The sequence below is a fragment of the Pinus tabuliformis genome, chromosome Q (genome assembly GCF_031772625.1).
Source record: "Pinus tabuliformis cultivar Carrire ecotype Pingquan chromosome Q, CPIR1, whole genome shotgun sequence".
NCBI classification, from domain to species: Eukaryota; Viridiplantae; Streptophyta; class Pinopsida; order Pinales; family Pinaceae; genus Pinus; species Pinus tabuliformis.
The window spans coordinates 1,080,615,137-1,080,642,967 of NC_142296.1; positions in this window are offsets into that span (position 1 = coordinate 1,080,615,137).

The following is a 27,831-nucleotide window of genomic DNA, read 5'->3' on the forward strand; positions in this document are numbered from 1 at the left end:
CATGGCCCTTTCATTCCATCAGCCATTCTGATGCTCGAATCCAACTTAGTTTTCACATCAGAGGTTAGTAATACTTTTTCACAGTTTCATCTCTTTCATCTAGTCAAATACCCATGTGCCATGAAATAAATTTCTTCAATGGTTTTTTTACCTCATGCATGGGAATACTCACAGTAGAATTTTTACTCAAAGATGCCCCTAAGGGCGAGGCAGTCATCTTCTTCAACCAACAACAAATCAACTACACGAACGTCTTTGATAGGATTGATCATATGTATCTATAACATATTAAGTTCAAAATCATTATCACGAGCATGGGACATGCCTGCCTCATATAGAGATATTTTGTATAGATATTCCTCTATCAACATTGGACTATATTGCCTCTTTCGAAGGACCCCTCAATCCTCTCTACACAAGATATATACTCTCTCTCTCTCTCTCTCTCTCTCTATAACTTATATTGACTCATCATTAGGAGTAGAAAATGTGATTTATTTCAGTTATACGTTTTCTCCTAAACTCATACATCAAGGGGAAACTATTATCATAGAAAAATCATACCTTCAGTTGTACACATTAGCCTACTCGAAAACAAGGAATATTGTGTATATGCATACCATTTAGGACCAAAAATATCATGGAAACATCAAGAGTTGAAATTCCCCTAAGGTTCATTGGAAAAGTTAAATCGTGCAAGGGCTCCAAGATTATCTTGCTTGAATTTTTGTGGGTTTTCTTTCGATAGTTGTGCGGATCCACCAAAACACCAAATCAACATCGCATTTAACATGTCAAAATTCAGAGTCGGCTTATCTGACAATTTTGACTCAGCCACCGATTCTCTAGCAAATCCTAGCACTAATAAGTGAGGTGTATCCTCCACCCACCAATTTCATTAAATGTGTTGGAAGGAGCCAAAGGGTGGAGCTAAGCCTATAAATACTAGGCAAATTGGGGCCTGTTATACGAGATTTATGATTGCAGACAAAAGTATCTCCCCTAGGTCGATGACTAACCTAGAACAATAGAGAGACAAGGAACACAAGTTTCCTTAAACTAAATAGATGATGGATTGAGGCCTACCTAGAATCCTTCACACACTTTGATCCTTCTTTAGCTTTGAAGTTCCAATCCCAGCTTCCATTTCCAAAATTAGAACCTGTACAATTATATAACACAAGCCAAGAAACTACGAGATCTATCTAGTATCGATCAACTTCCATGTGGCGCTCTACCTCTGATAGGATCTCTATTATGTCTTGATCTCATAGTGCATCTCCTCCTACCACAACAACCTGGATTGGTCTCTCTGCTTCCTCCTGTGTTTGTCTCTTTGTGTGACGGATATATGTAGCACCTGTCGATCCAGTGTCTGCATGAAAAGATCAAATAGTGTAGTCTCGGGAATATCAAAAAACACAAAAAAAATCATAAAACTTTAAAAAACTTAATGGTCAAAGCATCTTACCTCCAGCATCCCATTGATAACCATCAGGCATCACGAGCTTGGGATCATCGCAAAAATCCATCCCTGCATAAGGATAATAATTAATGATGATGAACGGCCTAAGCAACCATGCAAAGAAGGCTGGTGAAAATTATATCATTGATGGGCCTACATGTCAGCTCATATGGTCTATCCACCTCCTCATCCATGGGGTCCTTGGATCAATGTGTTCAAGTAAAATATGTTGAGGCTACAGCATTGGCACCCACTCTAGAGAAAAAGAGACCAAGATCTCTACATAGTCGAAGTTCTTCAACTTCCCCTCCTTTTCTTTAGTAAGTTGTTCCTTCAAATTGACCAACACACCCTCACTCCAATTGAATAATGTCGGCTCTAGACATTCTATCACATACTACATGTATGATTCACTTGCTACATGCAATGTTCAGTGGCCTGCCAATCTTGCAATAATGAACAAGATCGTTCTCAGAGGTGATTCAATTACGTCCTTTAAGCTAATCTTCCCATCCCTAGTAGGAAGGTCTTGAGGTATACAATAGGTATCAATATAATATTTCACCATCTCATTTCCACTTCTTCTACCTAGAAGAGTGACGAGGGAACCTCGCTTTGACAATCCTATCAGAAAGTAAATAGATCTCTCCTTGTATCTTGAGTAAATTCACCCCAAACCTGAATGTATGTGCATGAATATCCCATGAACAGGCAAGGTAATTTAACAACTACATTTGTTGTCTCATACCAGGTAGTTAGAATAATTTTAATAACCCACAATTTTTTGGTGACTGGAAGGTAGAAGGGTCGTTTAACGTATTTAAATCTTGTACATCATGTTCTCTTTCTCATCAGATGAATGCCATTTTGTACTCATGGGTACCTGAAACATCAAAAATGTATCCATTAGGCTCTTTCCCATCCAAAATACTTGACAAAATTTGAGGAAAAACTAAGAAACAACTTAGGAAAATGCGGCCAATGCAACCTAGCACTGTCTACCAGAGAATTGCACCTGTAACTGCAGTGTTCCCCTGCCTAGGTGAAACGTATATTTCCACACTAGGAGGCTGCATTGGTCATAGGGAATTTTTTATGAAACCTAGGGGCCTCAAAACCTAAAAATGTTTGCATAGAATTATGAAAATGACCATAGAAAGATAGAGAAAAGTATCAATTCCTACCTAGAAGTGATGACACTTGGAATGGTTCTCTGGATTGGACTTAATCAACTATTGAATATCAAGGGAAAAAGGGCTCCAAATCCTCACCATTGAAGGTAAAATGTGAAATAGTAAAAATGACAAATCATTTTGAATATTTATGGTCATTTTCTCATTATTTTATTCATTTTTAGTGTTTTGACCTAGATATGCTTCATTTTTACTATGAAACAGGTATGTTTAATCCTTCTTGTGGTGGTTTTAGAAGGTCAACAACTGTTACCAGGTTTTCATTACGTTTTGAACATGTTACTTTGACCACAGAGTATAATTTTATCTATTTTTTGAGCTCTATATCGTATTAAAAAGGAACCACCCCAAAATCCTCTTTTAGCTCTTTTCAGACTCCCAAAGTATGAAAATATTGTCAAGCACTTGTCTTTCTAAACTCGTAAATGTAAACGAAAATATGTCTACTCAGTATAAGTTTAACCCATTTCCAGATTGAGATAGACTAATTACAGGAAATGAATACCTTAGTCGAACATGGCTAAGAGGTTCTCTTGGGTATTGTCTTCTACCTTTTCCGACCTAAGGGACTATCTACGAAAAGGGACATCTGAAGTTTTCATTTTCACATCTTTTTCAAACTCTCTAAACATGAAAAATATATTGAGTTTTACCTTCACTAGACTCTTTAAAACATCAAACAATGTTAGACTCATCAATCGTGACGAGGTCAAATGACTCCTTCTCAGGGTTCATTAAATATACTTGAAGGGATTCATCCGAAGGATGAACTTACAAATCAAGCATATTTTATCCTCCTCTAGCTTGTTGAAAAATAAAGAGGTATTGACCAATATGGTTGAGGAAATTGGGAAAACAAGGGGTTCCATTTTTCTAATGGCAGTGAGTCACTCTTGAACCTGACACTCCTCGACTTCATCTTAGTGTTTATTGGGTTGGGTAATGTTCTTTTATTTTGGTTATCATATCATTTTCATAGCCTCCATTTTGGTTTTGGGTCAATTCTTCCAACTCCATTCAATGTCGCCAATGGGTTCAAGAGAATTCCTTCAGTTGATCTTTGCTACAATACTCTTAAGCCTTCATTTCATGTCTGCCTTTCCTGTCCTAGTTCCATGTGAGCATCATTTTGATCATTCTGTCTCAATCATTATACCTATTTCATGTTGTTGATGGGGGATACATCAAGGCCATCTTGTGATTGGTCGCCTCCTTTCGACATCAGCACATCATCTAGGATGTTTGGTTAGAAACACACCTTGGTACCTTGGTGCTTGTATACATCAATGACAAGTTTCCTTACTCTCGAAAATAGGTTTACATCAATGGCCTTGGACTGAAATATTTTGTGCGGTGTTCAACATCAACTCATTCACTCTCACCATACAAATTGTACTATAGTACCTTGAGAGTCATTAACATCATCGATGGTTTCTCTCGCATCTGTTAATGACTTACATCATTGGCCAGTAATCAGATGATGTCTACCATGTTTGACTCTAGATCATTGAGTCACATGGTTAGACTCATACATTGGTTGGTCATGTGAATGAGATAGAAGACCCGGGATCTAGCTTCCACCATTCGGGCCGCGATTTCAGGATTATACAAAGATCACAATGTATGATGATCATGATCATTTAGATAGTCATCCAGTCATGGGTCCACCAGTTGCATCTGTGGACACATCTTTTGATCATTATACATGTTATGATTAGCTTATGAGCTAAGTATGGGTATGCCTCCCTTAGCAAACAAATATTTCATGTTGTAAAAGTATTGTAATAGAGGAAGCTCGCAGGTTGTCCTTGATCCCTACTTGTTACAATGTAAAGCACTTATTTCATTAGTCAACATCTCTTACTTTGTGCTTTAGTGGTCATTATGGTATAGGAAATTTTGTCACATATAATAAGTAAGCCTCCCAATGGGATCAATCAACATCCTATTTCCCCTTGTCACCATCTTGCACAAATACGTATGAATGTACCTTTCATTTCCCATAGTTTGACCCTTAAACTACTTCATCTGAGCCAGTTTGAGGACCAACACTCCCTATAGGCCTACAAGGGTGCATTCACTGATAGGTTGCTCCAGTGTGGCATGCATTGGTAACCAACAAGTTTCTCCCCTTTGCACTTGCGTTGGTTCTAGAAATATGAGAGAATGATCGGGATTCTAAAAGCTCCCTCTTCTAGGAGTTTCCATAAGCTGTTACAACTACTTACCTTGGATTAAACATTCAGATCCTATCCTTCCCTACATTGGAGTTTTCACCAGTTATCCATTGATCTTATCCCTCCATCAAAGGTGGGTCTCTTACCCTAAATTGGAAATTGGATAAGAACTCCCAACTTACTATACTTCTCTATATATTCCTAGCCTTCTATGTGGTTTGGGGTTGGCTTTTGGATAGTGGTTCTGCTCTTATGATGTTGTAGCGAGTGGTCATCATCTTATGCATTTAGGTTGATTGGAGGCACATATTGTGACAAGGAAAGGACAATTCAACAACTTGGAGGAGCTCTTCTATAAGATCAACTGCTACTTATGGTTGTAATCTCCTTCTATTTATAGTAATGCAAAGAACTCATTATTTTCCTATATGTGATGTTTTCATTTCACTTATTTCAATACCATGTTTATTTTTTGAATGAAGTACTTAGATGATATTGCATAGATCTCGTAGTTTCTTGGCTTATGTTATCTGACTATGCATGTTCTAATTTTGGCAATCAGAGATGGGATTGGAGCTTCCAAGCTAAAGGAGTGAAGTGTGTGAAGGATTCCAGGTAGGCCTCACTCTATCATCTGTTTGGTTTAACGAAAGGCATTGTGATCCTTGTCTCTCTCTGTTTTTCTAGGTTAGCCATAGACCTAGGGGAGATACTTTTATTCGCAATCGTAAATCTCATATAACAAATTGATCAAGTGAGGCCTGTCTAGAATCCTTCACACACTTTGTTCCTTTAGCTTGGAAGCTTCAATCCCAGCTCTGATTACCAAAATTAGAAGCTGCATAGTCAAATAACACAAGCTAAGAAAGTATGAGACCTATGCAGTGTCATCTAAGTACTTCATTCAATAGATCAACATGGTATTGAAATAAGTGAAATAACAACATCACATATAGGAAAACAATGAATTATTTGCATTAATATAAATGGAAGGAGATTACAACCATAAGTAGCAGTTGATCGTTTAGAGGACCTCCTCCAAGTTGTTGACTTGTCCTTTCCTTGTCACAATATGCACCTTCAATCACCCTAACTTCATGAGATGATGACCACTCACTACAACATCATGAGGGCATAATTAGCCTGAAAATTCCAATGCCCAATCACATAGAAGGCTAGAAATATATAGAGAAGTATGGTAAGTTGGTAGTTCTTATCCAATTATCAATCTATGGAAGAGACCGACCTTTTATGGAGGGATATGATCAAGGGATAAGCACTGAAAACTCCATTGTAGGGAAAGATATGATTTGAATGTTGAATCCAAGGTATGTAGTCGTAACAACTTCTCGAAACTCCTAGAAGAGGAAGCTTCCTTAATCCTCGTCATTCTCCTGGATTTCTAGAACCAACATGGGTACAAAGGGGAGAAACCTATTGGTGACCAAAGTAGGCCACAGTGGAGCAACCTGCTAGTGATTGCACCCCAGTAGGCCTACAAGCAGCGTTGGTCCTCAAAATTGCTCACGTGAAGCATTTTAGGGCTCGTACTCTGGGAAATGAAAGGTACATGCATAGGGATTTATGCAAGATAGGGACAAGGGGGGATAGGATGTTGATTGATCCCCTTAGGAGGCTCACTGATCAAATGTGACAAAATGGCCTATAACAAAATCCCCCCTAAAGCGCAAAGCAAGAGATGATGACTGATGAAATAAGTGCTATACCTTGTGACAAGTAAGGATCAAGGACAACCTATGAGCTTTGTCTGTTACAATATATCTACAACATGTCATATTTGTTTGCAGATGGAGGCATACCAATACTTAGCTCATAAGATAATCATAACATGTAAAATGATCAAAAGATGCATCCACAGATGAAACTAGTGGACCCATGACTAGAGGATTGTTTATTTGGTCACAACCATCATACATTTTTATCTTTGTATAATATTGAAATCACATCCTGGATGGTAGAAATTATATTCGGGGTCTTCTATCTCGTTCACATGACCAACTAATGTATGGGTGTAACCATGCAAATCAATGAGCTGGAGCCAAACATGGTAGACACCATCTGATTACCGACTAATGATGTAAGTTGTTAACAGGTGCGACAAAAACCATCGATGATGTTAATGGCTCTCAAGGCACTATAATAAAATCTGTATGGTGTCAATGAATGAGTTGATGTCAAACACCACATAGAATCTTTTGGTCAAAGGCCATTGATGTAAACCTATCGCTGAGAACAAGGAAACTTTCCATTGATGTATGCAAGGACAAAGGTACCAAAGGGTGTTTCTAAGTCAACTTACTTGATGTTGTGCTGATGTCGACAGGAAGCGACCCGTTGCAAGAGGGCCTTGATGTATCTCCCATCAACGACATGAAACGGGTATGATGATTGAGACAAAATGATGAGAATGATGATGACATGGAATTGGAATAGGAAAGGTAGACATGAAATGAAGGCTTAAGATTATTGTAGTAGAGATCAACTGAAGGACTTCTCTTGAACACACCAGCGACACCTCATGGAGTTAGGAGCATTTACCCAAAACTAAACTGGAGGCTCTGAAAATGGTATGATAACCAAAAGGAAATAATATTACCTAACCCAGAAAACATGGAGCTGAAGTGAAAGAGTGTCGTGTTCAAGAGCTACTCACTGCCATTATCAAAATGGAATCCTTTGTTTTCACAATTTCCCAACCATATTGGTCAATACCTCCTTATTCCTTAACAAGCTTGAGGAGGATAACATATGCTTAATCTGTAAGGTCGTCCTTCAGATGAATCCCTCCAAGTATATTTAATGAAACCTAAGAAGGAGTGGTTCAACCTTGTCATGATCAATGAGTCCATCACTATTTGATGCTTTAATGAGTCTAGCGAAGGTAAAACATGACATAGTTTTCATGTTTAGAGAGTTTGAAGAAGATGTGAAAAAGAAAAATCGAGATGTCCCTTTTCGTAGGTAGTCCCTTAGGTCCAAAAAGGTAGAATCATATACCTAAGAGGACCTCTTAGCCATATTTCACTAAGGTAATTACTTTTTCATTGTTAGTCTCTCTCAGTTTGGAAAAGGGGTAAAATTATACTAACTAGACTTCTTTTCATTTACTTTTACAAGTTCGAAAAGATAATTGATTAGCATTCTTTACATAATTTGGGATTGTGAAAAGAGCTAAAAGAGGACTCCAGCAAGGTTCCTTTTTTGTAGGTTTACAGATCCCAAAAAAGAGATAAAAGTATACTTTGTTGTCAAAGAAACTTGTTCAAAACATAATGAAAACCTGCTACCAGCTATCGACCTGCTCAAAACAAAACAAGAAGGATTAAACATACTCTCTTCATAGTAAAAATGAAGCATATCTAGGTTAAAACGCTAAAAATGAATAAAATAATGAGAGAATGACCATAAATATTCAAAATTATTTGTCATTTTTACCATTTCACATTTTAACTTCAACGGTGAGTATTTGGAGTTCCTTTTCCCTCAATCTTCAACATCTGATTGTGGCCAATCCAGGGAGCCATTTCAAGTGTCGTCACTTCCAGGTAGGAAATGAGAACTTTCTCTATATTTTTATGGTCCATTTTGGTAATTTCAAGCAAACAATTTTAGGTTTTGGAGGCCCCTGGTGTTCATAAAAAATGCCCTCGGATGAACACACCCACCAATGTCACAATTTGCATTGCACCTAGGTAGGGGAACACTACAGGCATAGTTGCAATACTTTGGTAGACACTGCTTGGGTATGTTGGGCACATTTCCTAACTTACTTTTCATTTTTTGCCCAAATTTTGTCAAAGCTTCTTTCATGGGAAATATCCTAATGGATCCCTTGTTGATGTTTGAGGTACCCAACAGTACAAAATGGCATTCATCTGGCGAGAAATAGAACATGATGAACAAGATTTAAATGTGGCAAATGACCTTGCTACCATTAATGCGCTAAAAGATTGTGGGTTATCAAAATTCTTCTAGCTACCTCATATGTGGCAACAAATGGAGTTGTTAAATACCTTATCTATTCATGGGCTATTTAGGCACAATTGTTCTGGTTTGGGGAGAATCCACACGAGATACTGGTAGAGAATATTTACTTTCTAACAGGATTTTCAAAGTGAGGTGCCCCCGTCTCTCTTTTAGGTGGAAGAAGTGGCAACAAGACACTGAAAGATTATATCGCTACCTATTGCGAACCTTGAGCCCTTCCTACTAGGGATGGGAAGATTAGCATAAAGGATTTAACCCAATTACCTCTTAGAACAATATTGTTCATTATCACAATATTGGCAGGAAACTCGACACTACATGTAGCAAGCAATTCATACATGCAATATGGGATAGGGTGTCTAGAGCCGATAGTATTCAACTAGATTGAGAGTGTCTTGATTAATTTTAAGGAACAACTTACTAAAGAAATAGAGGGGAAGTTGAAGAAATTCATCTATGGAGCGATATTTGTCTCTTTTCCTCTATAGCGGGTTCCACTACAGCAGTCTCAACAAGTTGTACTTGAGCCCATTGATCTAAGGACCCATAGATGAGGAGGTGGATAGAATATATCGTTCGACATGCAGCCCATTAGCGATCAAATTTTCACCAGCCTTCTTTGGGTGCCTGCATAGGTAGTTCATCATCATTGATGATTATGCTTGCATAGGGATGTATCTATTTGGTGATATTGAGCTCATGTTGCCTGAGGCTAAGCAATGGGATGCTTCAAGTAAGATGCTTCAACCATCAAGTTTTTTAAAGTTTTATGATTTTTTTTGTATTTTTGATGTTCACAAGACTAAACTATTAGATGTTTTCATTCAGACATATGACCTGTTCGACCAGTCGGTGCTACATATCTCGGTCGCTGAGAGAGATAGACACACGAGGAGGCAGAGAGACTAGTACAGGTTGTTGCAGTAGGATGAGATGCACTATGAGATCTAGATGTAGCAAAGATCTTATTGGAGGTAGAGCGCCACATGGATGGACTGACACATGAGATTAATGACATCATGGATGGACTGACACACAATCAAAGTGTCTAGTCTTGTTGGTCGATTACTTCGCAAAATAGCTCGTGCAGTGTCATTTTATCTTGAGTACTACTAATTTTTCTAATTAGATATTTTGAATGTATTTTTTATATGGATGATGTAGCCATATGTATATGAGGTCACACATTTTGTAAAACCAAACTTAATATATATATATATATATATATATATATATATATATATATATATATATATATATATTGTTTCCTAGTTCCTATTCTTCTTTCAATATGATGTGATGTGAATTGAAAGTTATTTACATTCTTTGCAAATGTTGATCTAAAACAAAATTAGCTATGGCATCTAATAATGTGTTCAGATTGCTAGAAATATGTTCATATCATATGAAGTCAAAATGTCTTTCCATAAGACACACTCTTAAAACCATGTGAAGGATGGCAGGATTTCTCACTGAATAGATGTTCGCAAGTTGTAGTACTATGAGCTGTGAGTCAAGCCTAATGACTATACGAAAAATACAATGTGAAATAGCATCAGAAAGTAGCTCAACCATTGCGTTATACTGAGCAATGTTGTTATTCAAAATACCAATGAAAATCCCTTGCATACTCACTAGCTTTCCATTTGGAGAAAAGATAGCCCACGCTAAGGAGGATAGGTTTCGAGTACTATGACTAGCACAAATAGTATAACAATATATTGTTAAAGAGAGGTTGACATATACAATCCGAAATTAAACATAATCAATAGAAACCAATGGAAACTCTGAAAAACACACTGCAAACACACTCGACACACATATAGACAGTATGTACATAGAGTACCATGCATGGGATCAGGCATAGTATTTTTTGAGGTACAACCCATTTCTAGGCTACTCTAATCAAACTCCATCAAGGTCTACTAACTCATAGGCCCCTTTTAAAAAGACTCCGTTAAAAATGTGTGGGCCCAGCCACATAGGGTGGAACTTCCCCTGACCTAATTTGTTGGCCTCCTGGCCATATAAGAGAACCAGATCTCCTTTCGAGAAGATTGTAGGCTTGAAAGTTTTTCCATATTGTGCTTTAGTGCATCTTTTACAGGCTTCATTAGCTAACATGACATCGCGGCAGGTTTCATCCAAACAAGTTAGCAGGAAGAAGTTCGATAGCTAGTTTCAGCGATGGAATTTCTCATTCGATGGCAAGGATCTCTTCCGTACCATACACCAACTAGAAGGGTGTGAATCCAGTAGTATTCCTAACTAAGGTTCGATATGCCCACAAGACAGTGAAGAGAATCAAGTGCCACTCTGATTTTTGGACCCCTTTCATATGTTGAAGGTTAGTCTTAAGAACTTTGTTAATCACCTAAACTTGTCTATTAGCCTAAGAATAATAGGGAGTGGAACGTCAATGTGAAAGTCCCAATTTGGCAACTAATTCAATCATCAAATGATTATGAAATTCCTTCCCGTGATCCTTTACTATTGCTTGCAGAACACCAAACCTAAAAATCACATGCTTGAAGAAAAAGTATGTAGTTATTTCACCAGTATTATTGATTGTAGGCATCTCTTCAACCCACTTAGTAAAGTAGTCAACAACGACAATGATTTAATAATGGCCCCCAATCGAGTGAGGGTTACATGTCATAAAACCAATGGTCCATTTCACAAAGGGACCAATAGTGATGGTGGGATGCAAAGAAGTAGGCAGAGCACATAATTTTCGATCACATATCTAGCACAGATGACATTTCTGGACTGCAAGGATACGGTCGTAGAAAATGGTGGCCAAAAGTAACTGGCACGTATGAGTTTTTGTGCAGAAGCATAACTAGATAAATGTCTACCACATGCCCAGGGTGGCATTCATTAAACACTTTTACAGCCTCCTCAAGAGTGAGGTACCTATGTAAAATCATATTGATACCACAATGGTAATGAATGTCACCAATAATCACATATTTTTGGGATTGGTACCAAATACGTCGGTGCTCTGAGCGAGAGGTATTAGGATGGAAAGTCTAGGTCTGGAGATACATGAGAAAATATCCATACCATGGGTCAGATGACGAGATCAAGAACAATGATTTGTTGAGGATGGAATCTTTAGATGTATATTCATCGTCAAGTGAAGGTAGATCCCACATTAGCTCCACAAAAACTGAGGATTTCTTCGACTTGGATTTGATTAATTCTAGGTCAAACTCTTGGAGAATAACGATCCACTTAGAGTATTTTTCCCCTAGAAATTGACATGACAATATGTATGTAATAGGGTTGCAATTAAAAATTATTGTAGTTTTACGAAGCAAGTGATGAGCCTTAGTATTGCAACAGGAATGTTGCAACTCCCAAGGCTACCAACTTTAATTATCAACTCGAGGTTCGTAAAAAAATTAAGAGGTATCGACACTATATGTGCAACATACAATGTGCCCTTTTACTATCATGATGTAATGGAGTGAATGTAATTAAATCAAACCCTAAACTAATTTCAAAAATGGAAATGTTACTTTGAGAAGAAATTAACCCTAGGAACGAACAACAATTTGTAATTGAAATCCTAAGAGCATGAATTCAAATAAATAGGCCTAATCTACTTTTAAAAAAGGCATGTCCTAGTTGGTGTTTTATTCTTCCTCAATCATGGATTTAAAGCCTAGGTGTTATGATTCAACCCTAAGAGAGAAAAATGATTTCTTTTTAGCAAATTTGGTCAAGTTTACACCTGCTAGAGGACTGCTACAGGAAGTTACAGTGCTTTCTACAATAAGTTACAGGTTTGTTACAGGAAGATATAATTCTCTGAATGTCCAAGTAAATCAAATCCAAATGGGATGTGACAATTTTTTTATTGAATAGGATGTGTTAGTTCTCCATTCCAAGTACAATCACTTAGAAATACCCCTATTAACACATGATAAAAAATAACAGAAAATTACTAGTCTAAAATATAGAAATTCTAGAACTAGTGGGCTAGTTTTGTCAGGCGGAAAGAGTCGATAGTGCGGACACAACCAACCTCCCTAGGAGCCTAAGACTCTCTAGTGACAAACAAGAAAAACAAGAGCAATCCTTCTCTAAACATGCATTTACTATATAAGAAATCAAGTGTTTAGATCCTACCTGTAATCCAATGCTGTTGTAGCAGTCCAGCCTCACTGATCCGGATGAGCTCCTCCTTCACTTTGAAACCTCCATCCACTAACAATCAAACGATTAAATAGCACTTGATAATCTCATAGAATAAAACATATTTAACACATAGACCAAGGAGTACATGAAACAACTCATAAATAACAAGTTATTGAGAAGAATGGACTCATTTGCATTAATAGGAAACAAAAGGAACAATTACAACCTGAGCCTTGGTGTTGTGCAAGTCCCTCCCAGGGTCCATCAAGAGTTCTCCTTTACTTTGACAAAGCTCACCCACTTCCAAATAGAACAAGTAAAGATGGCAATCTCTCCTCACAAGCTTCTAAATGGGAGTCCTAATTCCAGCAGCATCTACCCTTAGAAATGTTTAGCTTTCAACCTCCCCTCCTTCTGGCCCAATGCCTGTATTTATAGTGCTCTAGAGGAATTTATTCAGGTCCACCATCAATGGGATAATCCCCTCTTTGGATGGGATAGCTCCCTTATTGATGGGATAAGTTCCTCTTTGGTAGGGGTACATGAACCATCTGGAGGCGCTCAATACACGTCGAACAACCTTCTAGAATGCTCTAGAAATGACCACAAGTAACTTTTTAAAGATGAAACTTGCGCATTTTGACCTTTACAGGGGTACGCACCTGCCCCTTTACATACAAAGCGTACAAGTACGCAGCTTTTGTGAACATTGGGTGCGTACCCGCAGGTAAGGTTGAGAGAACCTGCGTACCCAGAGATAAAAACATTTATAAAGACTTTCTCTCTTTTTGGAGTTTGACATGGAGAGCAGAGGCATAAGACTTGCCCAGGAGGATAGCATGACTGTTGATAGAGCCATACTAACTGTAAATAGTCATGGTGACATTTTTTAGTGTAACAGATTGCCCCCTAAAGTGCGAAGCCTGTAGTAGATTAGGGTTTTGTATTATCTAGGAAGGGTGAAGCGCTTTATCATTTCAAGGATTATCTCGTGGAGAGCCTGGTCAGAACCTGCAATCTTCAACACAAAATACATGTATAAGATTATATCATCACTGAGGTAGGCATTCCCATACTCAGATCAAAACTTTAACTAACAGACTAACTACTCTGATACAGGAATGATCTTGCAGTACATCATAATCATAGACTTTTGTAGACACAGTATGGGTGCAGCCATCTGTTTATGATTAGTCTACTTAGATAATGAATACAAAACTCCTCGCAGCCTGGATGGTGGAAACTAGATCCAGGGTCTTCATTTCTGCTTCCCGAATTGGTACGATTCTAGCCATGCAAATAAATGAGTTGATGTCGAACATGGTAGAAACCACTTGATTACCAGTCGATGATGTAAACTGTTAACAAGTGTGAGAGAGACCACCAGTAATGTCAATGGTTCTCAAAGTACTCAGTACAATCCATGAGATGTGGATGAATGAGTTGATGTCGAACATTTCACGGAATCCTTCGATCGAAAGTCAATGATGTAAACTGACGTCAAAGGCGAGAAACCTGCCATTGATGCATGCAGACTTCAAGGTACTGACGATTTCTAAGTCATCTCTCTAGATAATGTGCTGATGTCGATAGAAAGCGACCCGTTGCAGGCAAGCCCACAACACGAAATCATTAATCAAGTTGAAGAAATGTTGCTGTAAGGACTGACTCAGGGATGGTCAAATGGATGACAAGTATTTTGCAGATGAAAGTTTTGCTTGCAGACCTCTTGAACACATAACGACACAACAGATGGCTTGGTGATGAATGACTCAAAGTTAATCCCCAGAACCCGGCTGAAGACTTTCAATGTGGTTTGATCAACTGTGAGGTAAAGGATTTCCCAACCCAGGTGAATGAAAAGTGTCGTGTCCAAGAGTGGTAATAAAGTTTCTTCTGAGACAAAAGATAACAAATAGGCTCATTCTTCTCTCTTTTCCCCCACCATTTCTGGCAAGTACCTCTTTATTTTTAACAAGCTTGAGGAGGATAACATATGCTTGATTATAAACTCATCCTTCGGATGAGTCCAACCTAGTTTTGATTCGAACCCTAGGAAGGAGTGGTTCGTTCCTGTTTGTAATTGAAGAGGTCCTTTACTGTGAAATTTTAACGAGTCCAGCATAGGAGAAACTCGGCGTTTTTCAATTTTAGAGAGTCTGAAAAACTTAAGAAGACTCCAGGTTGAACTTTTTCGTAAATTTGTGTCCCTCAAGCCCGAAAAAGTATAAAATAATACCTGGGGGAACCGCTTGATCTTGCGACCAAGGAGTACTTTCATAATTAGTGCCACTGACCTGAAAAGTAAAAAGCGATCAAGGACACGTCGTTTTATTTCCAGTATCGAGTTTGAAACGACAAAAACCCGGCAACCTTTTCCTGTTTTTACGGTCAGAAAAGGGCTATAAGGGGACCGTCTTTTAATTCCGTTTTAACGAGTGTAAAAGAAACGCTCGGCAATCTTTTCATATTTTAGGAGTCAGAAAAGGGCTTAAAAGATGACTCTGATATTTTGGTTCGTGAAAAATGACAATTTTCCCTCTAAATCCCTTTGTCCTGCACAAAAACGACACATTACTCATACCTGTTTAAGATAGGCAAAAATACATTGAAAAATATCCTTCCATGGTGAAAAATAAACAAACCTAGCATTCATTCATCCAAAAAACCTATAAAAAGACTTTTTACCATGTCATTTTTACCATTTTACTGTTGAGGTTGAGAAAAGGGCTTTTGGCAAGAAACTTCCCGTGGTCATTGCGGAGAATCCGACCGTCAGAATCGAACGCCGTCTCTTCCAGGTATTTCACAACATCCTCCTATTCAATTTCATCCGATTAAAATTTTGTTTTAGGTTTTAGTTTTGGTTTTTGGGGGGTTTTAGGTTTTAAAAACCGCTCTGCAGGGTACGCAGGTGCCCTAAGGGTGACCTGCATACCCCGACCTTTTCCTACACAGGAAAAAGGTCGGGGTACATAGCCCACCTTCAGGCCAGCTGCGTACCGGCGCTCTGTGTCCTAAACGCGGGGTGCGTACCCCGCGAAGGGCGGAATTTGAAACCCCAAACCCCAAAAATAACCATTTAAATTTTCCCAAATTAATTCTAATCTTTATTTCTTGGTGTGTAGGGCACTCACCATGTTGGATTGGAGAGAAAGAGAGCACGAGGACGTTGATTTAGCCGCAATTGGTCACCAACCTTCCATTGATGCCCTAAAAGCATGCGGACTATATAAATACTGGGCCATACCTGGCATGAGGGCTCAGGTGAGATTCTTGGAGTGGCTGGTTGAGAGATGGAACATTCATGAGCAATCCTTTTACATCGGAGGGCACCAGCTCGAGATAGAGCCCTCTAACATATACTTTCTCACTAGCTTGCCAAATAGGGGCGAGCAACTCAATCTAGCCGGGACTAGGCCGGGTGGCCAATCCCTTGCTAGTCTCCGGGCAGAGTGGTGCATACCCAATCAAAACCATGCGAAAGGCGTAGAAATCAAATACATCTCTCGGCGTGAACTCATGGTTATAGCTTTCACGGTTACCAGAATTTGCGGTGCAGCCGCTTTACATATTGCCACCAGGTCCCAAATGCGGATGGCGATTGACTGTTTTCGAGGCACCATCTTCAACTGGTGCGATGCTGTGTCAGCCAACATGAAGGGCCAACTGACTAGGGCAAAGAACGGACAACTGAAGACCTTTGGATATGGGCCTCTAGTTGTGAGCTTTGCCTTAGAGAGAGTTTCGATGCTGATCCCTCAGCATCTCACTGTTGATATCTTGGGTCCTCGGGAGCCAAAGCTGATACGATGGGTTACGGTGATGGCCCGGCATCCTGACGAGGGCGCGGCAGTTGTTCGATTCCCTGCTGGTTATTTTCACTGGTTAGAGGACCAGGTCTTTGCTATTCAGGACTTTCCTTATGCCGGAGTATATTTTCGAGGTGATCCGGACATGGTTCTTCCACAGGGAGAACAATGGGACGACAGAGGTACTTTATTTTTCACAAGTTTTAAATTTATCTATTTTTTTTTGTTTTTTTATATATATCGCCTCAAACTGACAGCACAAATTTTCAAAATGCAGATGTAGGTCCACGGCGTCCAGCCAACCTCCGGGTTTTTGAGAGGAGAGTACCAGTTGTACCAGCACCAGCCCCACAGGATGCAGCCGCAGAGACTTTAGCCGAGCTGGAACAGGATCTAGAGCGTCTGACGGCGGATATACCAGAGACCACCATAGATGACATTCCCATTCGACTTCAGCGCTATGTGGTCGCAGTCCCAAGACCTTTTAGGAGGTTCTTGTGTAGGGTAGCGCGGGCAGTGGTCTCGTATAGAGAGCACCACCAGTGATTGGCTAGTCACTTTTGTAGACACATATGACATTTTTGGTTTTTTGTACTTATCATTTTTGCCGATCATAAGGTGTTTTTCAACCTATGATCGAAGACGATGTATATTTTTTGACACACTCCTATCTATATATATATCATTATTACCGGCTTATCTTGTTTAACATATGTGATGAAATGTTTTTAAATTTACTTGCATGACTATTGTAAATGTTTGTCCAACATTCGAGAAGAAATTGCATCTGCTAATGTATTTAAAGACCTTGGAATATGCTGATATTCAATGTAATCAAATTCACGTTCCAAGAGACGCACTCTCAAAAACAACCTTAATAACACAGGATTTCTAATGGCATATACTCTATTAAGCTGTAATACAACAAGTTCAGAATCTAACCTCACTATCAAACGTCGAATTCCAAATGAAATAGATTCAGATAATAATTCAACCACTGCACTGTATTCTGCAATGTTGTTCGTCGTTTGACCGAGGCTTACCCCATGCATAGAAACTAACTCGTCAGAGGGCGAATAGATAACCCAAGCTGCGGAAGAGATATTCTGTGTACTACGACAAGCACCATCAGCAAATCCAATGTATGTTTGGAGAGGCGTCGACATCTGCAATATCAAGAGTAAAACCAAGATAAGCCAGAATAACGACGAAAAGCACACTTTCTAAGCTAAGCACACTAACTAAACTAACAAACATACTAGCTCGAAAGAAAACCTAACCTAAAAAATTCTCCATACCCACCATTTAAGCATAATACCTCTTTAGGTAAAGTCCATTTCTGGGTTTACCCAAAGAGTCCCCATCAAAATCTACCAGCTCATAGGCCCCTTTTGCTAGCTTTCGCTTTACAATGTAGGGTCCATGCCACATAGGAACGAATTTTCCAGCACCTAGCTTGTCGTTAGCTTGATCATATAATAGCACTAGGTCTCCCTCCGAAAAACTTCGAGGGGTCACATTTCTATCATACTGAGCTTTCATTCGCTTCGCGTGAGTCTCGATTGCCAATGCAGCGTCACGTCGAGTCTCATCTAATTTAGCTAAGTATAATAAACGCTTCTCCTCTTCAGAAGTAGCTGGAAGTAATTCGACAACCATTTGAAGTGATGGGATTTCGCATTCAATGGGTAACACAGCTTCCAAGCCATAAACTAGCTGGAAAGGAGTGAACCCTGTTGAAGTTTTCACTGAGGTTCGGTATGCCCATAGTGCTGAAAATAACATGTTGTGCCAATTCGACCGATGAATACCAATGGTTTGTCGGATCATGATAACCAGAACTTTGTTCATAGACTCAACCAAACCGTTGGCTTGCGGATAATAAGGAGTAGAGCTATCGTGGCGCAAACCAAGCTGGCTTGTAAGCTCAGTCATCATGATGTTTCGAAAATGGCTCCCATGGTCAGTGATGATTGCTTGTGGGACACCAAACCTAGTTATAATATGATTGAATACGAAAACTGCAGTTGTTTTGCTGCTTGCGTCGAATGTAGGCATCGCCTCGGCCCATTTAGTAAAATAATGAACCGCGAGGATGATATACGCATGCCCCCCGGCCGAGTGAGGGTTACAAGTAATAAAATCGATACCCCATTTGGTGAATGGTCCAACAGCAATTATAGGATGGAGAGGAGCAGGTGGTGCGCGCATCTTGCGATCAAACACTTGACAGTTGTGGCACTTCCGAACTGCAATGATACAATCTTTAAACATGGACGGCCAGAAATAGCCAGCGCGCAACACCTTCTGAGCTATGGCATACCCAGACATATGACCGCCACATGCTCCAGAGTGACAATCATTCAAAACCCTCTCAGCCTCTTCGTGAGTTAAACACCGTCGAAAAACTAAGTCTGCCCCCCGGCGATAAAGTGTATCTCTAATAATCTTGTATTGCTGGGATTGAAACCGAATTTTTCGACGTTCCGACTTTGAAGCTTCAGGCCGGAAGGTTTGGGTTTGGAGATAGATGATTATATCCCCGTACCACGGATCTAAAGTACTGATAAGAAACAACGATTCGTCCGCAATGGACTCCTCTGCCACAATTTCTGTGTCAGCATGCGGGAAATCACACATCAATTCCGCAAAAACTAAGGATTTCTTAGACTTGGAATTTTCAAACTCCAAGTCGAACTCTTGCAGGATAACGATCCATTTATAGTACTTTCCCCCTAGCAGTTGTTTTGTCAAAATATAAATCATAGGGTTGCAATACGAAATAACTGTAGTTTTACGGAGAAGAATGTAGTGACGAAAACGCTGGACAGCTTGAACGGCTGCCAGGGCCAAATTCTCCACATGTGAATATTTTAGCTCAGTGGGGTTTAATGTCCTACTAAGATAATATATCACATGTTCCGCTCCGAATTCATCTTCTTGAACTAACACCATTCCAATGGTGGAATGCGAAGCTGCGAGGTATAAGAAGTAGTCTTGGTTGTAGTTGGGAGGATGCAACAACGGTGCATGGGTCAACGCGTGTTTAAGTGCATCAAAAGATTGTTGGGCAATCTCGTCCCAAAAGAATTGAGTGTTCTGTTTCAACAACCGTGTAAAACCTTTAGTGACCTCGGCGTAATTTGGAATGAATCGGCGTAAAAAGTTCGCTTTCCCTTGCAAACTTTGGAGTTGGCGCAAACTCGAAGGAGGAGGCAATTTGATGATAGCTTCGACCTTCGAGGGATCGACGCGAATGCCGGCTTTTGAAACAACAAATCCCAGCAATCGACCCGTCTCTATATAGAACACACACTTGTGGGGATTCAACCGAATTCGATAATGCCGACACCTCATAAAGATTGCTCGTAAGTGGACAAGGTGATCAGCTCGATGTAAAGAATGAGCAGGCAAATCATCGAGGTACAGTTGCACAATGTGCTTGATGTCATGAAATGCGTAAGACATCGCCCTTTGAAAAGTGGCCCCGGCATTCTTAAGTCCAAAAGGTAATTTGCAATAAGCAAATGTCCCCCATGGACAAATGAATGCCGTTTTTGGTTGGTCGGCAGGTAGAATATTGATTTGATTATAGCCCGAAAAACCATCCATGAAGGAAAACATTTCACTTCCGGCACAATCATTAATAATTTGATCGATATAGGGCGTAGGATAGTTGTCTTTTGGACAAGCTCGATTTATATCCCTATAGTCGATACAGATTCTTATTGTTCCTTGTTTCTTGTTAACCGGAACAATATTCGATACCCAATCCGTTAACGGGATTGGATAAATGAAACCTGCTTTTAACAACTTCTCGACTTCTGCTTTAATCGCAGCCGCTTTCCGAGGGTGAATCTGACGCAACCATTGCCGGACGGGTTTAGCGTCCGGGTAGGTCTTTATTTCATGAACAACAATGGCAGGGTCGATTCCCGGCATTTCCTCGTAAGACCAGGCAAACACATCGCGGAATTCTTGGAATAGGGCCTTGTAAGTTCGAATTTCATCTTCTGTACATGAGGCACCTATATGAATGTTTTCCTCAATTCCGGGCTTCACTGAAATATCAATGGGAATAGTGCGAGAAATATTCCCTAAATACAACTCTGAATCAGAATGTTTCGTTGGATTCTGAGCGTCTTTGACATATTCAGCGGTAAAGATAGATGAAAAATCATTTTCAAAAACATCATCCTTAGGTAAAAACGAAGATCTGTGATGAAGATCTTCCCATGGTAGATCGTCTACACTTAGGATTTCGCGAAGTTTCTCGTCAGATGACACGACTTCGGGAAACGCTATCCGTTCTAAGGTTGATGTGAAAAGTGATTCTTCACTGACCACATTCATTTGGTCGATTTGGGTTGAACGCGAGTCGGTAAAAGACATGACGGCTTCATAAGCAATTTCATATGGACTCAAAGGCATAGCATCACCGAATGAGTCTATCTCAGATTCAGATGGGACAATCCAAGGATCATCATAAATAATGTTGTCTGATGTAATCATATGAATTGATGCAAATGAAGGGTCTGCGTTGATTGGAGGGAAAGGAAAAGTTCCCAGTAAACCGGAATCTTTAACTAAACCTACGCCAACGTCCCTATAAGGGATTGTCGTCTTACCGACATGCTGGATACTCTCTGAAGAGGCTGGGTCGGATGAAAAGTATGTTAGCTGATCAATCGTCACGATCTTACCGTTATATGGAAACTTAATTACTCTGAAGACCGATGAAACGACCGCTGTCATAGCATATTACCAACTTCGACCCAAAAGAAGGTTGTAGTCTAGAGGGGCATCAACCACTTCCACATCCAGACTAACGGTTTTACCTTCTACCCCTATAGGCAATTCCTGTAGAATACCAAACGGACGGAACCCACGGCCATCAAAGGCCTTAAGGATGGTCGGGGATTGGTTCAACGAAGGAGAACCAAGCGATCTCCAACATTGAATCGACATAATACACGTAGAAGCTCCCTCATCAATCACAGTCCGATGAATAGGCCTGTTTTTTACTATTACTGGAATTTGGAAAGCCATTTGATGGGGTAGATGCGGTGTACTATTTTCTAGATCGAAGATTATCAGGTTCGGATCCTGAACATCAACAGCTCCGATAGCCGACAAAAGTAATTTTCGTTGTGCTGGGCATGATTGCAGCACTTCTAAAGCCGACATTGCTGAGGGTGAAACAGCTAAGTCCTCAACGATGTTGTAATTCTGGGTTGCTCTCGAATGTGGATTGAAAGCAGACCTTCAAAGTACACCCTTGGCGGGCGGTTTGATTACTAAGTCCGGGTTAGGTTTTTCGATCTGTAGTGGATCGGAACCAGGAGCTGAGGTTGATGGATTAGAATGAGAAGATTCTGCTTCTTTACCATCAACAGGATTCTTACTACCATAATCTTGCGATCGAGTCGCAATCCTCACATGAGACATCATCAAAATGGGTTCTTCACTGGCACTCGAGGAAGAACCTATCATCTTACTCTCCTGCTTTGGAAATGGATCTTTTAACACAGCAGGAGTGGGAGAACCTTTGACTATTTTCACAACCTCGGCCCGATGAGGGCAATCTCTTATAAAATGATCCTCTTCAAAAATAAGACAAGGATATCGAGGTTTGCGCTTTTCGTCATTGGTTTCCGACTTTTCCGTTTTCTCCTTCGGAGCCTTGTCTGCTTTAGCCTTCTTCTTTCCTTTCTTCTTTCCACCGTTTTTTGATTTGGCCGTAGATGACTCTACAGCGTGAATATCGGCGGAAAGTTCAGGAGAAGACTCTCCTGTCGGGGAATCAGGCAAGGTGATTATAGGAGTAGTAGAAGTCTTGGAAGATTTCTTCTTGCTCTTTGTGTTCACGATACCAATCATACCATCAGCGGCATGAGATCCCGAAGGAGCAGCAGCGATTTGATTCGATTTTTGAAGATCCAGAATCTTCTCGTGTAACGTACCCGACTGAGTATAAACTAAGTCAAGGTATTGCGCCTGAGCAATGACTTGCTCCTCAGTAACTACTCCGGCCTTAGCTACATCTTCAGTAATCTTCGGTAATAATGATTTAACAAACCATTCAGCTAAGATTTGGTCCGGAATAAAAACTTTCACTAGCCTTCTTCGATGTCTCCACTCATGAATGTGATCAGAAATATACGTGGACGTTGATTGTTTTAGTGAAGTTAATAACTCCGTGCCGTTATCGTATCTGACCGGCAACTGAAAGTGAGTTAAGAACGAGGTAGCTAACTGGCTAAAATTGTAAAAAGAGGCCCGTGGTAACTCAATGTACCACTTGGCTGCGAGACCAATGAGTGTACGCTGGAAAAGACATAAGCGGATCGAATCATCCGAGATAGAATTTGAAGCACACCAGAGGTGGTAAGTCATCACATGATTGGACGGATCCTCTCCAGACTTACCTTCAAACTTGGGTATATCACTGGGCAACTTATTTGGCATTGGCGGCCAGAACGGAAGATATTGAATTGGATCGTTCGTTAGGCACGTCAAGTCTGGTAAATCCAAAGTTGCGATAAACGGTAATTGCCGGTTCGGATCTCTAAAACTCTGAGTCATGACACGAGCCCCAGGAGGAGGATATCCAGGATAACTTGGAATAGGCGTTGCATTCGGGATATTATATCCTCTTGGAAAACCAGGATTAACCGGACCGTACTGGGGTTGTTGAGGTTGTTGATAAGTGTACCCAGGATACGGTTGATACTGGTAAACCGGCTGTTGGATAGCTTGCCCATGTTGGTACTGTCCAGGGTACGGTTGTTGAACAAATTGAGGTTGAGTAGTGACAACCTTACTTATACCAGGCTGACCTGTAGGCATCTGGACCGTGGTTTGAATCGTAGATCCAGACAACGGTAAAGATGTCTGAGGAGTGGTTACAGAGACAGTAGAAACCGGAGCTGTCGATACTCCAGAAGTAAGTGCGGTAGATGTAGCGGTAGTTGCAGCAGCCGTTTGAGATGGAGTACTAGGTGCAATTGGCAGCTGAGTAACTACCGAAGTTACAGAAGTTTGAACATTTGACTGGACAGGTTGCGGTTGCTGGGGTGGACCAGAAACTACAGGTTGTCCAGCTTGAGGTACGAACTGTATACTTAGCTGCAACACCTGTTGACCCTGTGATGGATCCCACACTAACATTCCGGGGTATTGACCCGTAACAGGTTGAGGATACTGAGATCCATAACCGGATTGAGGATAGGATTGATAATTGAAAGGTGCAGTTCCCATACCTTGAACATATGACTGACCTTGAGGTGGTTGATAACCTTGACCCGAGTATTGACCTTGAGGTTGATAACCTTGAGGTAAATACGGATACTGGGGTTGACCTTGACCTTGAGGTTGATACCCTTGAGGTTGATACCCTTGGGGTTGATACCCTTGAGGTAAATATTGATACTAAGGTTGACCCTGGGGTACATATTGAGGCTGGGGTTGACCTTGAGGCATGTATTGCACCATAGGTACATACTGACCTTGAGGTTGCCCCCCAGACACGATTTGTGTACCTTGAGGTTGCCCCCCAGGCATTAACTGAGGCTGCCCCCCAGGCGGTAATTGGCCACCTTGAGGTTGGGAAACGGGAACTGAACCTGACATCATGTAAATGTCTCCTACACCCAATGGTATATTACCATTGTCTCCAGCTAATAACCCATGATCAACGGGTTGACGAGATGCCCCCGCAAAGGTACCAGAAAGTGATTGATACCCGGTGGGAATAGAAGGACTGCCGTGTAAGAAAGATTCAGGAGTTTGAGTAAACACGGATGACTGACCAGACATATTTACAGGAGTATAAATACCTCCAGGTGGAAAAGCAGTACGAGGTGTAGAAAAACCTACCCCTGAGTTGTCTAAATAATTGGTTAACGAAAGGTACCAAGTGGTACTTCTAGGAGGACTGTAAAAGATGGATTCACGCTACCTTAGATCAATAGTAATTTGATCTTCAAGGTTAGAGACACCTATTTCTTCTTCTGGAGCAAGTTCTTCAATAGCAATCAAACCAGTAGGAAGATTTTCGGTGATAACTCGTTCTATTCTTGGTGAATCTAGAACACTAGAAGTCGGAGTAACAGGTTCAGATATTTCAGGTTCTTCACCTATATCACTAGTAGACGAAAAACTACCAGCAAGCTCGGAAACTGTAACAGCTTTGGGATTATAACCTGTTTCTAGACTTTGGTAATCTGGATGGACCACTGTTGAGCTAATTTATGTTCCAAAATTAACACAATGTTTACTTATCAATCCGGGTTTGTTTTATTCTTAGAGGCAAATCACTATTTGTGAAGATCTAATATAATCAATTCTTGAAAGATAAATGATTAAAACTAAGAGGAAATATATCTTAAAACTCTTGATTCAATCAGCTTAAAGAGAAAGCATTGAAAGGGTTCTTGAACTCAAGAAGTCCACTTCCACCTCAGTTATTACTTAATGAATTAGAGATTGTAACCAAAAACTCAAGATGCATAAATTATACATGAAAGAGGCTCTTAACTTAAGAGACACTTAAAGTTTTCCATCATAACTCATTCATCTCAAGATATAAATCTAAATGGAAACAAACTATTTGCATGTAAACAAAAGAGACTAGTTCTGATTCACCATTTCATAGAGGGAATGCCCAACTTGAACACTTGTTTTCCAACTCAATTAGATGATGAATAAACCATTAACAAATGAAATCAATCACTATGAATAACCATAAGGCAATCTGAAATAAGACTTTGAAAAACTAAAGCTACCATCAACCAGATTTGCAATGAAATAAAACTAGTTTAACTTGGAAGTGTACTTAGCTTGGAGTGGGGGCCCTCCACCCTTGCCTTGCACACTTATGAAGATGATATCAGAAGCTTTATATCAGCCACAAATCCATGTATTGAACAGCAAATATGAGAGTAACACAAGTCTCCAAATCAATTCTCCAAATGAAAAATATTACAGCATAATAGTATCATAAGTCAATTGTGTTGAGCCATCAAAGTGTGGCTCTTAAATAAGGAGTTCATGAAACCAACTGATCTAAAATCACTCTAACAAACATATCTACTCTAATCCACCTATCCAAGTCGAATCCTCCTCCCTCATCCCAAGAAATATGACTAATATCTTGGAATCCCAAAACAGCCCTATTTAGATGGGATTTCTGGATGACTAGTCATGATTGACTAGCTCCAAAAAGGCATAATAAAGCTCGATCTGTTGGAACCAAGCATAGGTGGCTTGGTCCTAGTTCCCAAGCTTTCCATTCATGTATCCCATTCGTGCTGAAGTGGCCTGCATCCATATCAACCATGAAGTGATTACGGGAATTTCTGAAATTGCCAAAATTGCACTTAAAATCAAACTTTTATAAAAACTTTAGAAATTGACAAATTAAAGCTAAATACCTGATTAGACATCAAATATTCATTAAAATGAGATGGATGAAGTGAAAATGAAGGATAAATGGATAGGTAGGTAAGTTTCTCAAAGCAAAATAAGATCAAAACTGAAGCCCAACATCTCTCCCATGCTTATGATCAAGCATGTCCCCATGCTTGCTTGCTCCTCTTGGACCTTCTGCCCTCTGAAGTGGATGTTGTACCTGTAGCTGTTTCCCTGTTCACACAATCAAATTCTGATTCCTGCCCTGCCTTTAACCTTGCTGCCTTCACCTTTTGTTTTTCATATTTAGCTTTCCACATGTTTTTATCTTTTAACCACTGAAATGCCTGTTTGGAAAGCAATTCATTTCTCCTTTTTAGCCTGCTTATTTCTTCTTACAACTTTTCATTTGTTTTCATTAGTTTTGCATTGTCCTTTTTCTGTGCCTTGTTTTCTGATTTCAATTCCTTTTCCACAATTTTGCTTATTTCTATCTGATCTGTTAAGTCTTGGATTTTGGCCAAATGAATTTCTTTTTCAAAATCCTGAGTGGTTTTCATTAAGGATTCTCCTGCATCATTATATATGGAATCTCTTTCAAGGGGCTCTTGTGCTATATCCTGCTCTTCTGGTTTTCTAGGAGAATAAGCTTCTACTTCTTTCTCAAGATCAATAGAAGTTCTATTCCTATGAACAGACATAAAAGATGTTTCAGTCTCATGCATGGCCATATTCCTAGCTCTGGTCCTTGGATATAGGGGAGAATTCATCATGCTTCTACTTTCCTGTTCTACCTTTTCCTGTATATCAATAAGATGTTCTGTAAAATGATTTTTATGCATGAATTCTTTCCATTCTAGGCCCTTTGATTTTACCTGGTATTCCACTAAGATTTTAATTAGCCCCTGATGATAGATCTGTGCTGACTTTGGCTTATTTTCTTGTTTCACTGATTCAATCATTTTTACATGACTTCGGCCTCTTTAAAAAAACACATTCTCTGCCCATAAAAATGACTGTGTAACACACAAATGCTCTCGGCCTATCCAACAAATTCTTAAAAACGTGACTGTATAAACAAGCAAATTGCTCTCGGCCTCAATTCTTTCATCATTTTTGCAAAAATATCACTGTGTTATAAAGACTGCAGACAACGTTATGAGCCTAGAGGGCTATTCACATGCGCTCGGCCTCATATTCTTACTGCTCATAACAAATGGCAAAAAAAATTAAAAAAAAAAAAAAACGCAGTCTATGAAACCCTCGGCCTCAAGGCACAAACAATGCAAAGTCAATTTTTTTTTCAACTAGGATTTGCAGTCAATACAACATGTTTGCAGACAATCCCACGCATTTCAATGGCACAAATATATGAATATATAGGCGCACAGTGAAGCATGAATGCGTTTGACTCGTTTTGACATGCACCCTACAGCATTCCTCTGTTCTATTTGGCAGTCTTCACGGCATATACCAATGCGCACTCTGTTTACAGCTCATACATATATACAACAGCCTTCAAAATCTAATTTAATGCATTCTACAACGCATATCACAACACTCTGTTTGGTGGCAACCACGTATTCACAAACCCTCATGGCTTAGGCGTTCTCTGTTTG